At 37.8% G+C, this 14,834-nt stretch overlaps 1 protein-coding gene across 1 annotated transcript in view; it reads left to right on the top strand.

The window, feature by feature from the left end:
- LOC145672189 (LIM domain transcription factor LMO4) overlaps nt 1-14,834 on the top strand; it is a 565,777-nt gene that overhangs the window by 42,947 nt on the left and 507,996 nt on the right. The window lies entirely within an intron of this gene.

Raw genomic sequence — 14,834 nt, 5'->3', positions numbered from 1 at the left:
AAATCTAAGAGTTGTTTGTCCAGAGATTTTTTTTCCTTTTTAGGCGAATTGCTTCAAGCAAACGCTTCATAACACCCAAATAAATACTCCTTGATGACTATCTGACTCTCTGGCAGAAATTCATGTTGTACAACACCGTTGTAATCCATGAAGACCGCGAGCATCACCTTCTTTTTCGACTGCAAATGACGTATTTTTCGGTCTTGGCTCATTGGATGCTTTTTTTTGTGTGTGTGTGTGTGTGTGTAGAGCGTCATTACCGAACCACTTCTCCAACGTTTCCAATTTCTTTGCACCATTGTACCCGTTTTTAGCGCAAAATTTAATACACTCCCGTTGTTACAAAATTAACTCCATTGAGAAAATCGAAACATACGCCCAAACAGATGTAGTCAACACCGCGCCACTTTCACAAATGGCAAACTAGGATGTTCAAATAGGGAGGGAATATCGCTGACAGGTGTAGCAATCCACACACAAAAAGAAGTCAAATCAGGTGACCGAGAGCGCCACACGGTGGTGATTCCGGGATCTTTTTGATCAAGGTAGTATTACACCATTCCTCTTGTCTTACATCGGACTCGTTTAACGGACCACATCTTTTAATTATGTGAACATAATTAAAAGATGTGGTAGCTGTTTAAATTCACCCCGGTGTTTCTCTAACATCACAACAACAGCTCTAGTTGTGTGAATAGGCGAATTATCATCCTCGAATATCGCGTCATACCCCGGAAACATCTGGATTATAAGATGCACTTGTTTCCCTAAAATGACAAAATAATCCTGGGTAGTAATGCGGTCAGTAAGTATCAGCAAAGGACCCACAACATCAAAGTACCGCTGCAGTTTTATAGTTAGGCGGAAGCGAATCATACGTTTCTTTAGGCGTAGGCCACACATAAATACGGCCTGTAGTTTGAAATAAGGTGAAACGATTACTTATCCGAGTATATCACACGTTCCCAATCATTAGTGCTCTATGTTGCACATTTGTGACAACATTAATGCCGTGCTGAAGTGTTATGATCCCTTATCAGCGATTTCATAGGTGTAACCCGACTCATATGCCCATGTCATAGAACTCGCCGCGGATTGTAATTGTAAGTGCACAACGGTTCTGAGTGACAGTGCCATTTAATACTCGACAGGACCTGTCATTGAAGTTTCCTTCCGACCACTGGTCCTCTTCACTGATGTAGTTTTATCGTAGGTTTTTTAGGCCATCATTACGTTTTACACTGTCCCTGTCAACACTCACAACTTTTGCTACTTTCGTCAGTCTAGCACCACATGATCGAGCTCAACAATATGCCTTCTCTAGAAATCAGAGAGCGTGCCCATTTTACACTATCATCGTCTGCTCAGTTTACCTGCCGTTATACTTCATCTCACTTTACGCAGTTTGCCGTAAGACATCACTAGAAAAGTCGGCACTGCGGTCGCCGCCTAACCGTTGCCAACTCAGCCATCTGACGTGTTTCTAACTCCAATAAATTGATAAGAATCTCTATATCGTGTCTATGAATCATTTTTTTAATGGCTCGATAGTTGAAACAAACAACATAAATGCAAGGTCGGACCCAGTATTTTCTGGGTGCACAAATAACTACTACTACATTTGAATTAAATTGGATTTTTCTTAAATGACTTTAGGCATCTGTGCTGAATAAGGAATATTATTTTGCTTGGTGAATCCTTTTGCTTCAACCTTCAGAAAATCGACTTAAACTATTGCGTTTGCATATCTTTGCTTATTTTTAAGCTTCAAATGGAAACATGACGGCAGAAAGTTTCGGAAAGTTTTGCTATTTTCACTACTAGTTTCTTATTTTAGATAGTGCATACTTACAACGAAGGGGAGTGCACGTGCACCGGTACACCCCCCGTAAATCCAGCCCTGCATAAATGACACAATAGTTCAAACAAACAACGTAAATTAAAGCTTCGTAGGCATATTAACGCTGTAATTTATTATCTTGATTATGAAAAACATGAAGAAATCAATTATTAATACAATTCCTAACGTAATAGATATTCCTAAGTTGAGTGCTAAAGTCTCTAAGGACACTAGATAGGTGCTTCTCTTGCTCATAGTGGGGCCGCGGTGGCTCAGTGGTAGAGCGTTCACCTCTGGTGCTTGGGGTCCCGGGTTCGATCCCAGCCCCCGCCAAGTGATCTTTGTGGTGGACAAACGCCGTGTGCGTGGGTTTTCTCGGGGTTCTCCCGTTTCCTCCCACTTTCTTCATTCCACCATTTCATTCATTACTCATCATCACCGTCTCCTTTAGCCTAACTAGCATAATCGTGGGACGTAAAACTCAAAGATTTCATTTTCTTGCTCATAGTGTTTGAGTCTTATTAGTCACATTTCTTCATTTAAACGCAGTAAAAAAAATAAGTATTTTCTCTTTTTAAGGCATTTCTTCTGAACTTTTGTTAATAAGGCAATTGCACTGAATTATCACCCCCAAAAAAACTCCTACAATTACTTTTCTCCCCTTTTAATCTTTATTTAGCACTTTTAGTTCATTGTGAAATTCAGTTAGTCTCTTTCCTCTTACAGGAAGAAGAAAATGTTCAAACCAATTTATATAAACTTAACGAACGCCTAGTTGTCTGCAACCAGCTAAACATCACTGTGGATTGGGTTGCATAAACAGTAGGCGCTTGAATAACTTCCCAAATACGTTTTCAATTAATTTTATTAATTTAACAGTAAACCAATAATAGTCCGGGATCCACAGTACATGCCCGTAAAAATTTCTGGGTGCACGGAGTTTTATTATTGTATCGTGTTCTTTTACCTATCGCTTTCTATTTTTTCTTGGGTAGACATCTCAATTATGGTCGCTTATCTCCACAGACGCCATTTTCCAATATGGCCGCCAAATAAGCATTTAACATACATAACTAAGGAACTAAGTCACCTAGGAAAGTCATCTTGGTGTCAAATCGTAGGTTTTCGGGATCAGAGAATTCAAGTATTATCTTAAAATTGCGATATATTGAATTCTGTTGCATAATATAGCCAGGGGCATACGCGGAGTGGTCCAAAGCTTTTCGGGGAGTCAAAGTTCAATATGAGGACAAATTGTATTAAAATCGGTCATTAACCACTTCCCGCCGAGGTCCTAATCAGAAAGAATTCCAAGATAACCTTCCATGGATCTGCGGAAATATTTCGACTACAATAACTGAAGTGCGTGGAGTAAAGAAGTTTCGTGTGTGTGAAGAGAATAAAGCCCACAAATTTCTGGCAGCTGCAAATTTCTCTCAAGATGAAGTATTAGATCATATTGAAGATTTAGATAGTACAAGTTGTTTGCAGCCGATGTACTCGCCCATGGAAACTGCATAAAAGCTTATCTTAGAAAATATGACTGCCTGTCAAGTGTTAAAGATCCGAAAAATACAAAATTGTTATAGAAATTCCATATATTGAAGCAAGCAAAACAGTTATTGACCCTTTGCTCAGTAAGGATTATGGCTTCACGCTTTCTAAAATTAGGAAGCTGATGAACAACTTCGATGACAGTATTCTAATTTATAACAATGAGGTGAAGTTATCTTTGGTTAGGGAATATGAGAACAAAATCAAATTTTGTCCATCAAAATACCGAAAGGAACCTTTGCTTGTATTTTCTTCTGATCTGAGTTCAGAAGTTTTAGCCCAAATGATTAGATCCCACAATGCCGTGAAGAATGCAGGGATACTTCTACATAATACTATTAAGGAAGTAGATTTTAACTTAAGCGACAAATTCTATGATTCCACAGACCTTCTATAATCCAGGAAGATAATGACGATGCCTGATGTATTCCCATTCTTTCATCCCTATTCAATATTAGCAAAACACACTTACTCATGAAAGCAGCAGGAGATAGTGATGTCGCAAACATCGATAATGATAATGAACTGGAAGGTGATGTCATTTCTGATACTAATGCACCATAACGCAAATCTTTGCCACTGTTCTGTCTATTCCAAATAATGTATTATCAGATATGGCATGGTATGAAGAAAACACTACTTCATATGATGATGGCGCATACAATTTATGATCGATGCAAAAGTAAAACGTTAATAACTTCCTAAAAATCGGGTTGGTGTTTCCATTAGCTACTAAGATTTAATAGGAGACACAAATTTACTCTCTATGTACTCTGTAAAAGCCTGTGAAATTGCTGACACACTAATACCAAGTCTTTCAACTTAGGAGATTTTACAACAGGAGCTCTTGACAACTTCGACTTCGAAGACAAGTCATCGCTCCTCACAGGTGCGTTTGGAAGCCATCATACTGCCATGGTTCTTTTTTCAACATAAGACATCAGAAGAGATCCACAGAAAGAAAAAGATTCCACAAACTCTACTGATGAAGAGAACTTGTAAACTTCAGTGTGAGCTACGGTGTCGAAAAAAAATTCTAAACCAAAGAAAGAATACAACCAAACCTGGTCTTCCCAACAACTTTAAAGTTGCTGAAGATGTTGGTATTTATGTATCTGATGATGCTCTAAAAACTGAGTTTGTTATTTCTCTTACTCGATGTGATGCGTTTTCAGGCAACACTCAGCATGCATCACCAAAGTGGAGCATTATACACTCTTTAATTTCATCCGAGGTTGTACCAATTAAATAAGTTGGGTTTCTGTCAGTTATTTCTTCCCCAGTTACTGATTACGCTACTGTTTGTACTGCCCTTAAAACTTTGAATCTGTGAAACAAAAATTGCTACAACCCAATCTTCTGCGACGAAGGAGTGTTCTGTACAGTTGTAGACATAGTTCTAAATAACCCAGAGGAATGTTATGACATATTGCCAATGCTTGGAGTATTTCATTGCACAAAAGTGGCTCTACGGTGTGCTGGGAAGTACCTCCTTGGTAGCGGTTTCGATGATGCTCTGGTTGAAACAGTGCGCTTCGGAGTGAATTCAGTTAAGACTGTACTAAATGAAAAACATTATTTTCCCGGGCGTTTCAAGGAATGTTAATTGTCTCTGAAGCATTCGATAAAGTGATTTAGGGATGCTTTGTGGGGTGATAACGAAAAGGAAGCATATAACAATTTGCATAAAGAATTAAATCAGTTTCGACTGGCCTTACAAAATAAAGAAAAAGGAAAGTGTAAATTACTTCACACTCAACTGTTAGTGTCAAGTCAAGAACTAAGAGATTGATATTTAAGATTTATGAACGAATGTAGCGAGAAATCAAAACTTTTGCAGTTACCTCAACAAAATGACAAAATAATATTAGAGACTGTAAATATTGTGGTTGCTCAAATGTTGTATATAATGTTGTTTATAAGTGGGAAATATTGTAAGAATACTTAGTTATTTAGTCACATCAGCAGCTTTTTTAATGGTTTATTTATTTATTTATTTATTTATTTATTTATTGGATTAATGATATTTTGAACCATTAGCAAATAATAATTCATAATGATACTAATATCACAATATTTGATATATTGCTTTTACATATATTGTAAACCATAAAACATTTTGTATATCAACTTTGTTTTCGCATCCTTTTAAGTTAACATAGACAGGGCTCCAATGTCTGTAATAAATACAATACACCAAATATACAGGATGGACCATTTTGATTCATCCACGGGAATATTTCGGAAACTATATACCGGATAAAAAGAACTTTACAATGAAATTTGCCACAAAGGGAGACATTTTTCGTGTACTCTTTATACCACCAGATTGACAATGTTGCATTCCAACACAAAGTTGTATTTTTTCAAATGTCACTACGTCAAGTTATTACAAATTTCAAATCTACATTTAAAAAGAAAACAAGCAATACCACACTTATTGTTCAGGGCTGTAAACTAACAGACTACAGTATCATAAACATTAAAAATAACCAAACTTTGAAGGTTTCTAAAATAATGATAACACAAGTGAGACGAACGGATAAGGCATATCGAATGCACCTTAGTGTCAAATACTATCATTATGATCTGACGTATTTCTAATAATTGGAAGAAAATGATAAGAAATTGAAAATTACTTACAATGTTGTAGTGTTAACAGTTTTTGGCAGTTGTATTTGCAACAAGTTCTCATACTTAATGATTTTAAGCAGTCTTGCCAAATTTAACATTAATTGCCATATCTCTCCAACAGAGGCGTCATTTAGGGAAGCAGGAGGGGCAATTGCCTCCCCCAAGAGTTTGAGGAACACATATACTTTTATCGAATGTCTACTAATATACTAGTACAAAACGTGAAAGTCTTATGTCGATGGTGCTCTTGCTCCCCTCAAGCGAAGTCTGAAGTGACTCCCCTGCTCTCCAATGGTTTCAGATATCAAGTGCTATAAACGGAATTATGCTCTTCATGCTTTTTGAAAACAACTTACGTAATTACATGTGATAGTTATTTATGCAATTTTTCGAAATGAAGCCTTTTGAAAAAGTAAAAATTTTAATTTCTTATAACTTTGTTCATATTTATTCGAAATATGTCACATCCTGACTGTAGTACTTGACACCAAGGTACATTTGATATGCCTTCCCTCGCACCTCACTTGCGTTAGTATTGTTTTAGAAGCCTTCAAAGTTGGGTTGTTTTAAATGTTTTTGATATTGTAGCGTCGTTAGTTTACAATACTGAACAATAAATGTGGTATTGCTTGTTTTCTTTTCAAATGCAGATTTGAAATTTGTAACATCGCCATTTTCCAATATGGCCGCCTGAAGTAGTGACACTTGAAAAATACCTTTGTGTCGAATTGGCAACACTGTTCATCTAGTGGTATTAAAGAGTAGACAAGTATAATTGAAAACTTTCCTTGATTCGATTTGTGGTTTTCGACATATTTCCGTGGATGAATTAAAATGGTCCATCCTTTACATATAAAATGAATTTTTTGTCGGCAATATATAAAATACTTCAATGTAAGCAATTTTATAGTAATATTTGAATTCTCTGACCTCAAAAACCTATGATTCGACATCAAAATGACTTTCCTAGGTGACTTAGTTCCTTAGTTATGTATGTTAAATGCTTATTTGGCGGCCATATTGGAAAATGGCGTCTGTGGAGATAAGCGACCATAATTGAGATGTCTACCCAAGAAAAAACAGATAACGATAGTTTGAAGAAGACGATACAATAATAAAACTCTGTGCACCCATAAATTTTTACGGGCATGTACTGTGGATCCAGGACTATAAGCTAAAGTGGTTTTTTTTTATGTATCTGTATAAAATTTCAGAGTTAGTATGGAAATCCATGGAGTTTACGTTCCACATTTGACTGTTAACGAACAGAAAAGTAAGCTAATACGAAAAAATTAAATGGAATCTTTGAGTTTTATGCCCCACGGTTATGCCGGTTAGGCTAAAAATGAAATGAAATGAAATCTTTAAGTCTAACGTCCCACGGTTATGCAGGTTAGGCTAAAGGAGACGGTGATAATGAGAAATGAGTGAAATGGTGGAATGAAGAAAGTGGGAGGAAACGGGAGAACCCCGAAAAAACCCACGAGCACGGTGTTTGTCCACCACACGGCGCGAGCTGGGATCGAGCCAGGGACCCCAAGCACCGGACCGGTTAGGCTAAAGAAGACGGTGATGATGAGACATGAATAGTGTTGCCACGAGACGAGACGAGACTTCAGGGTGTCTCGTCTCGTCTCGTGCAAAGCATGTCTCGTCTCGTGTCTCGTCTCGAAAAAATGGGCTCGTCCCGTCTCGTGTCTCGTCTCGAGAGGTTCTGTCCCGTCTCGTCTCGTCTCGTTTGTCTCGTTTTGTCTCGTCTTGTCTCGTAAAAATATAGCAGCATACCATGGGAACGAAAGTAAAATGTAGCAGACTGCACAATGCTAATCAAGATACAACTAAGTTACAAGAGTTACCCAGAACACACAACACAAGAAATGTCACGGTAGCTACACCGTGAAGCCTTCACCTCTGGTGTATGTGGTAGTCGGTTCGATCTCGGTTAGTGTCATGTGAGCTTTGTGGTGGACAAACATTGAATGTGTGTGGGGACCGCGGTGACTCAGTGGTAGAGCGTTTACCTCTGGTGCTTGGGGCCTCGGGTTCGATCCCAGCCCCGCCAAGTGAACTTTGTGGTGGACAAACACCGTGTGCGTGGGTTTTCTCGGGGTTTTCCCGTTTCCTCCCACTTTCTTCATTCCACCATTTCATTCATTACTCATCATCACTGTCTCCTTTAGCCTAACCGGCATAACCGTGGGACGTAAAACTCAAAGATTTCATTTCATTTCATTTCATTTTCCGAATGTGTGTGTTTTCTCGAAGTTGTCTAGTATCCTACTACTTTCTTCATTCCACTAACTTCCCCATCATCATCCATCCATTCGGCCAAAGTTGCCTAAAGGACTTAAAAATAAATTCAAATAAGCTCACAAGGCAAGGACAAATAGTTTACAAGATAATATATCTCTGCTGTTAGTTGTCTGAGGCTTCTCGACCTTGGCTTCTTTTTTTATTATTATTATTATTATTATTTTTACATTCTGAAACTGAAATTTGTTTCACCAGTTTCAATACACGAATATACAATAAAATGCTCATAGGTACGTCGAAGATGAAGACACTAATGTCAAATAATGTTTACACGACAAGCACAGTTCGATGTAAAGGTGTCACCATCCCCGACACTACCGTATACTATCAACCCACTTCCTTTATAGTGTCTGTATATATATATCAGAGAGAGAGAGAGAGAGAGATGGAAAGATACCGTATTTATCCGTGTATGTCGTGCACCTTTTCTGCACAAAAACGAAGTCAAAAAACAGGGTGCGCGGCATACACGAGGAAATGTAGAATTGACTGAGACACCAAGCATTTAAAATCACTGGGAGTTTTTATTAGCCTAATACTGGAATATTGTGAGTAATTTTACAAGAGTAGAAAAGTTTTAATATAAAATGACAAGCTGCAGCTCATCTTTCCTCTTTGCATTAACCGGCCTTTCAAGAAATACTTGCGGCGACTGTACACTGAATTGATGGCAACTGCAGTACACGAAACTACGCCAACTGGCAGAATTAAGAAACCTGCACTCCGCCTTTTGAGCGAATGGATTATTGAAGCATGGAATTCAATTCCAGAGGATCTTGTCGTCCGCAGCTTTAAAAAATGCTGCATTTCCAATGCCAGCGATGGGAGCGAAGACTTTATTTAGTTCGTTGGTGATAGGTGCTCCAGCTCCTCGGCGACGAAGAAAGCTAGGCACGGGAGTGATTTCTGTTAATAATCACAGTATTGTTGGATTGTCTCTGTGTATAACAATTTTAATGATTAAAAGTAGGATGAAAAATACATTGTACCTTTTTTTTTCAGAAAATTGATGTGCGCTGCTTACATGAGTTTTTATTTATTTATTTATTTATTTATTTTCAATTTTAACGTTCCAGAAATTGGGGGTGCGCGGCTTACACGGGGACGCGTTATACACGCGTAAATACGGTATATAGATAAATAGAGAGATAGATATGTGTGTACACTTTGATTTCATATATTCCAGCCTTTAGGTTTCACAGTGTTAACCCATACCAATCAAAACACTACTTTCCATTTTAGCATGTTTAAATTTGTTGCAATTATTTTTTTTAAAAAAAAGCTCGGAACCAAATAATTTTATTGATCAATGGAAAGTATTTGATTGAAATTTTATATGTTACTGCACAGTAAACTCTACTTGAAGTGCCATAGTAATGGGAGCTGAACGACACATCGGACGAAAGAATGCTTGGGGCCAGTCTTCACCTCCATGGTTCAAATCTGTTCCCATAACCGCGGGATGTGTGATACTATATGGTGGTTGCCCCGTTTGTGTAACAAACTCATAACAGTACACCCAGATTAGCTAGTGGTCTAAAAAAAAGTTGATTTTTGGTGGCCATTTCAGATTAAAGTTTCTTATATTGTCGTGATCTATTCGCAATCATACAACGTACATCTTCATACCAAGCCGAGCGGTCTGCGGCGATAGACCATCGGCTTTAAGTCCCCGAGTTGAGTCCCGGAAGGGTCATGTGTATGGATTTTAACAGCATTTGTTTTTTCGTATTGTGTCAGGGGGGTGGGGGTAAGTCGTACGGAATAAAAGGATTTCAGTCTGAAAAAATTGGAGAGAATATCCTCCCCCAAGATACTTTCATGGGAGTAAAGAATTAGTAAAATGATAGGATATACATTTTATAGCAGGTTTAAAAATATGGTTTGGGTATCCTATTTCTTTTCTGTTAATTATGTTCTTCAATGTTCGAATTTTGATCATTCTTATATGTTCTGCTTTCAACGGAGTTCCATGAATATTATACCAAATGTTCTTTACATTTATCAAGTTCGAAAGGTTTTATGCGCCTGTAAGAAACCATTTTTGAAGATAATTCAGGTCCTAATGAATATTATTCACTAGGAAAGGGAAGTATTGCAGTCCTCTCAACATGGAAGCAGAGGGCAATTTCGCACTCTGATCAGATCAAACATTTCCGCGCAACAAAAGGAAGGCCCCCCTGTAAAACCTCTTCACCTCCAGTGGTATTGTTAGTATCATAAATTTGCTGAAAGCAAACAATTTGAAGGGTTCGTCGACAGTATCTTTGCTTTCCTTTGTCCTTCGACGGCTTCCAAACAAAGAGGTGAATTTTACAACATTACTGCTGTATAATAAGCGAGCGATTGGTAAAATGGTATAAGAGTGTTTTTATGTGTATGTGTGTGTGTGTGTGAGAGAGAGAGAGAGAGAGAGAGAGAGAGAGAGAGAAGACAAAATTTTAGTTGCAAGATGACATACTTCAATTGCCGTTTTCGGTTCATATAGCAAAAAGAATACCGCAACTACAGCCTGTGATGAATGTAGACCTTACCCAGTTTTCCAATTGAATAGCTGGTGGTGGTAGTTCGGTTTCTTGACCTTGTAAAAATCTTCCCTGTCTTTGATTTTGTTTGTCACCATTCCAGCCAGAAATGAAAAAAATGAGAATTCCTCAGTTTACTGCAAGGGGAATTGGGGACAAGACATTAAGGATGATATTCCTGGAAGCTCATGTATCACGATTGTTTCATTCAATAGACAGAGGACACTTTTCTATGAAGGCTTTTCAACATGTTTTCTCACAAAGGGGATTTTCCTCTTGCAATCTATATGACCACTGGCAATTTCTTGGCCATTCCCGCCAGAGTTTTCATTTTCGAGACACGAGACGAGACGAGACATTTCACGAGACGTCCCGTCTCGTCTCGTGTCTCGTCTCGTTTTCGAGACGGGACAAGTAGCCTGTCTCGTCTCGTGTCTCGTCTAAAAGGGTTCTGTCCTGTCTCGTGTCTCGTCTCGTTTACGAGACAAGACGAGACACGAGAAATGTCTCGTCTCGTGGCAACACTAGACATGAATGAAATGGTGGAGTGAAGAAAGTGGGAGGAAACGGGAGAATCCCGAGAGAATCCACGAGCACGGTGTTTGTCCACATAAACTAATACGAGTTTTACGGTAATAATAATAATAATAATAATAATAATAATAATAATAATAATAATAATGGTTGGACTTGAAAAATAAGAGGAGAAGAAAGAGAAGAGAAACTAAATGTTCATACATTACAATTCCTCACACCGATTAGAATTATGGTTGTTAATCGTACCGGAAATAAAGATGCTTTAGATTCCAGTCCCGACACCTAAGTGATCGTTTTAATTTGGTTGGTGTGCTCTGGTGTGCAGTTCACGGATCCGAATTCAGGTGTCAGAAAAGAACCCAAACATATTTTGACATTCCTAAACATCATCGTTATCCAAAGATACGCTGCAAACGATATTGAGCAACTGTGAAATGATAAATTACTCTTCCACTGAAACATAAATTATGTTTACTGCAGCATCTATTTATAGATACCTAAACATAGTTCCACATTTCTTGTTGTTTACCATTTCTATTTCGTGAAGTTATGTTCAGGTATCAAACAATCCTAGGCATACACTAGTTTTATATATATATATATATATATATATATATATATATATATATATATATATATATATATATATATATATATATATATGTAAAGTGGTGGATTTGAGAAACCTACCATGCAACTATATTCTTATACTTTTTCTAACGCGTTAGTTGGCAACACTTTTTCTCCGTTAGAAGTTATGTGCCCAGCAGGTTCTCAAGAAACTTCACATTCTGTTCAACCTTCTTAAAAATATTAAGTAAATGTTGGTGGTCAGTTTTCTTTAGCATGGCTGTACATCTAATATTTTTCTCTCTAACTACTTAACTAGCTAATATATATACTGCATTGTTATCTTCTATTTTTCTCGCACTTGTTCTTGATTTCATTTTTGTGCTTGCAGCGAAAAGTAGTATATTGCATTGAAAATTAGATATGAAGGTATAAAAATAGATGAGTATAAGCTATCCGTGCCTGTGTTAAGTAAAAATGAAAAGGGAGGCATGCAGGCGTCTGTTCCCTCTATATTTGAGTATATGCGGCTGCGTTGCGATTGATTAAGCTAAAAATCTCCCCGTTCTCTTTCTCTCATCCATTTGCATCCTGCTCTCTCTCCCTCTCTCCGCTGAAATGAGGCGGTTTCGTGTGAACATTCCATTAATTATAGCAACAAGAGAGAGAGAGAGAGGTGTTAGGGGAGAGGGGTTTAGACGGCACTCCAATTCATGCAGGCCTTTGCATTAGTTTATTAAATCGAGGCATTGTTTTTGGCGCCACCGGGGGATAGTTGAGTCAATCCGTGGGGTTATTTTGCGTCGTTGCAGCTTTCTTTTCGGTCCCCTGTTGTAATAATAGTAAAGATGTGGAAGAGAAAATGGTGCTAATACACCCCCCTCATTTATCATTTTTTTAACCACTAGCCACCTACATACTACGTACCCCCTTAAACATAAACAATTTTTAGTACCTACCTCGTACTTTTCAAGTTTTCCTCTTTTTTTTTTTTTTTTTAACCCTTTTGTTTTGTAATCTCAGAGCACAAGTATGTAATGTTCAGGATCTGTCGTATGGCATATAGCGAACATTGCACTCAATTTTCATATAATGTGATGTCTGCATTTTCTATCTTGTGTTTTGTATCTTGGTATAATGTATGAATATGTGTTGTTGATGTTAAGTCCTGGCAGGAAAAGTGTCTGAGAATTCCTTTTCTTTTTTACTATTTCAGCTCTGCCGACCAGTTTTCATATTTGCAGCTGGTCCTCTCTCTCTCTCTCTCTTCCCCTTTTCCGCTATTATATTCACCCCCTTCTCAGTTCCCTTACATTTTCCTCTCTTCTCTCCCCCCCTTTTTTGTATCACACACTAACTCTAGCACGCGGACTGTTGTAGCCTTAATTCCGGTGTTGCTATTTAGGGGAACAACACATTTACTCACAACCAAAAGAGAATGAAAGAATGATGTAGCTATATTAAGAATGAAACCCTAATTCTTGTAGTACAATGTTCTGTTTTAGTTATTGATTTTGGTTTGTTTACTTTTTAAGATTGTTGTATACAAGGAGATAAGTACACAAGTAAAGAAACATCTGCAGAAGAAGGGTTCGGATCTATTGAAACGGAGGAAGGAGCTCTTTGAAGGACTATATGATGGTGTTCATTAACTTTTCAAATGTTTTCTTTCCTCCCGCAGATGCCTCAATCATATAATTTTCCCCTATCTCATTAACCTTGTTTAGGAAAGTCTATATAAACGAATAATATTAATACAATTGTCATCTCAAAAGTAATGCCTCTTCTGCTGTATATAAGCCTACGCTTAATTAGGATATACTACGAGGGTCGTCCACAAAGTAAAAGAACGTTTTGGTATGGTTAACCCCTTCAGTGCGTATTTGTCATTATCACTAAAAGCGCCATCATCACTTTCCTCCTACTCCAAACCTGTTGATTCTAAATCTGTTTCAAAATCTCTTACATCAGTAATTAATAACTCTTCCTCAATGTCAGCATCGTTGAAATATCGTTTTGACGCCATTACTGTGCTGCCTCCTCTCAAACAAAACATAGAATGAAAACTATATTTGACGAATTCTATTTTAATTTCTTTCTTTTTTCCTCTTCTTTTAATTAAGCAACAATTGAAATCAACTGAGCGCAAACTCGCTAAATATTGTCGGGATAATAGTACTCATACTATGGGCAAGTATATTCGCCATACGCAATACAAAATAGCCAAAACAAAATGAAAGCGTATATATACGCCATCCGCACAGCAGGTACGTTTTGAAGACACGAGTTAACTCGCCACCCACACTGAAGGGGTTAAATGAAAACAAAAGATATCAACACAACATTTTATTTACAAAGTCACAGAACCTTACTCTGCTTTCCTATGTAATCGCCATAGTTGTCAAGACACTTGTTGTAACGTGGAACTAGTTTCTCAATACCGATATTATACTCATCTGCCGCTAAAAGTTTGAGCCAGGTTGTCACTACTTGCTTGAGTAACCAAGGTGTACTGTCACTATTTCATGTAGGAGCGATAGTGAAATTTGTAGAAAAGATTCATGTAACGAGCTCAAAGTGAAATGTCCGTTTCCCTGAATTGGTTCTTCTACTTTTTCCTTCAGTTCTTCCGTAACAAGTGACGGCTTCCCTCTCCGATTTTCAGCATGCGCGCTAGTCCTTCTCTGATTGAATATAATGCACCATTTCCTCCCTGATGACTCGTTCGTTGCACTATCATCACCATAAACATTCTTCATTTGCCTATAAATTTAAATAGGATTAACTTTTTGCGTGTTCAGAAAACGAATGATACTCCGTAGTTCTCATTTGGCGGGATTTTCGATTGGCACCGCCATTTT

This window comes from Thermobia domestica, chromosome 2 (assembly GCF_964235325.1).
Source record: "Thermobia domestica chromosome 2, izTheDome1.hap1.1, whole genome shotgun sequence".
Lineage (NCBI taxonomy): Eukaryota > Metazoa > Arthropoda > Insecta > Zygentoma > Lepismatidae > Thermobia > Thermobia domestica.
Note: the sequence above shows the minus strand (reverse complement) of the source record. Positions and strands in the feature narration are given on the sequence as shown.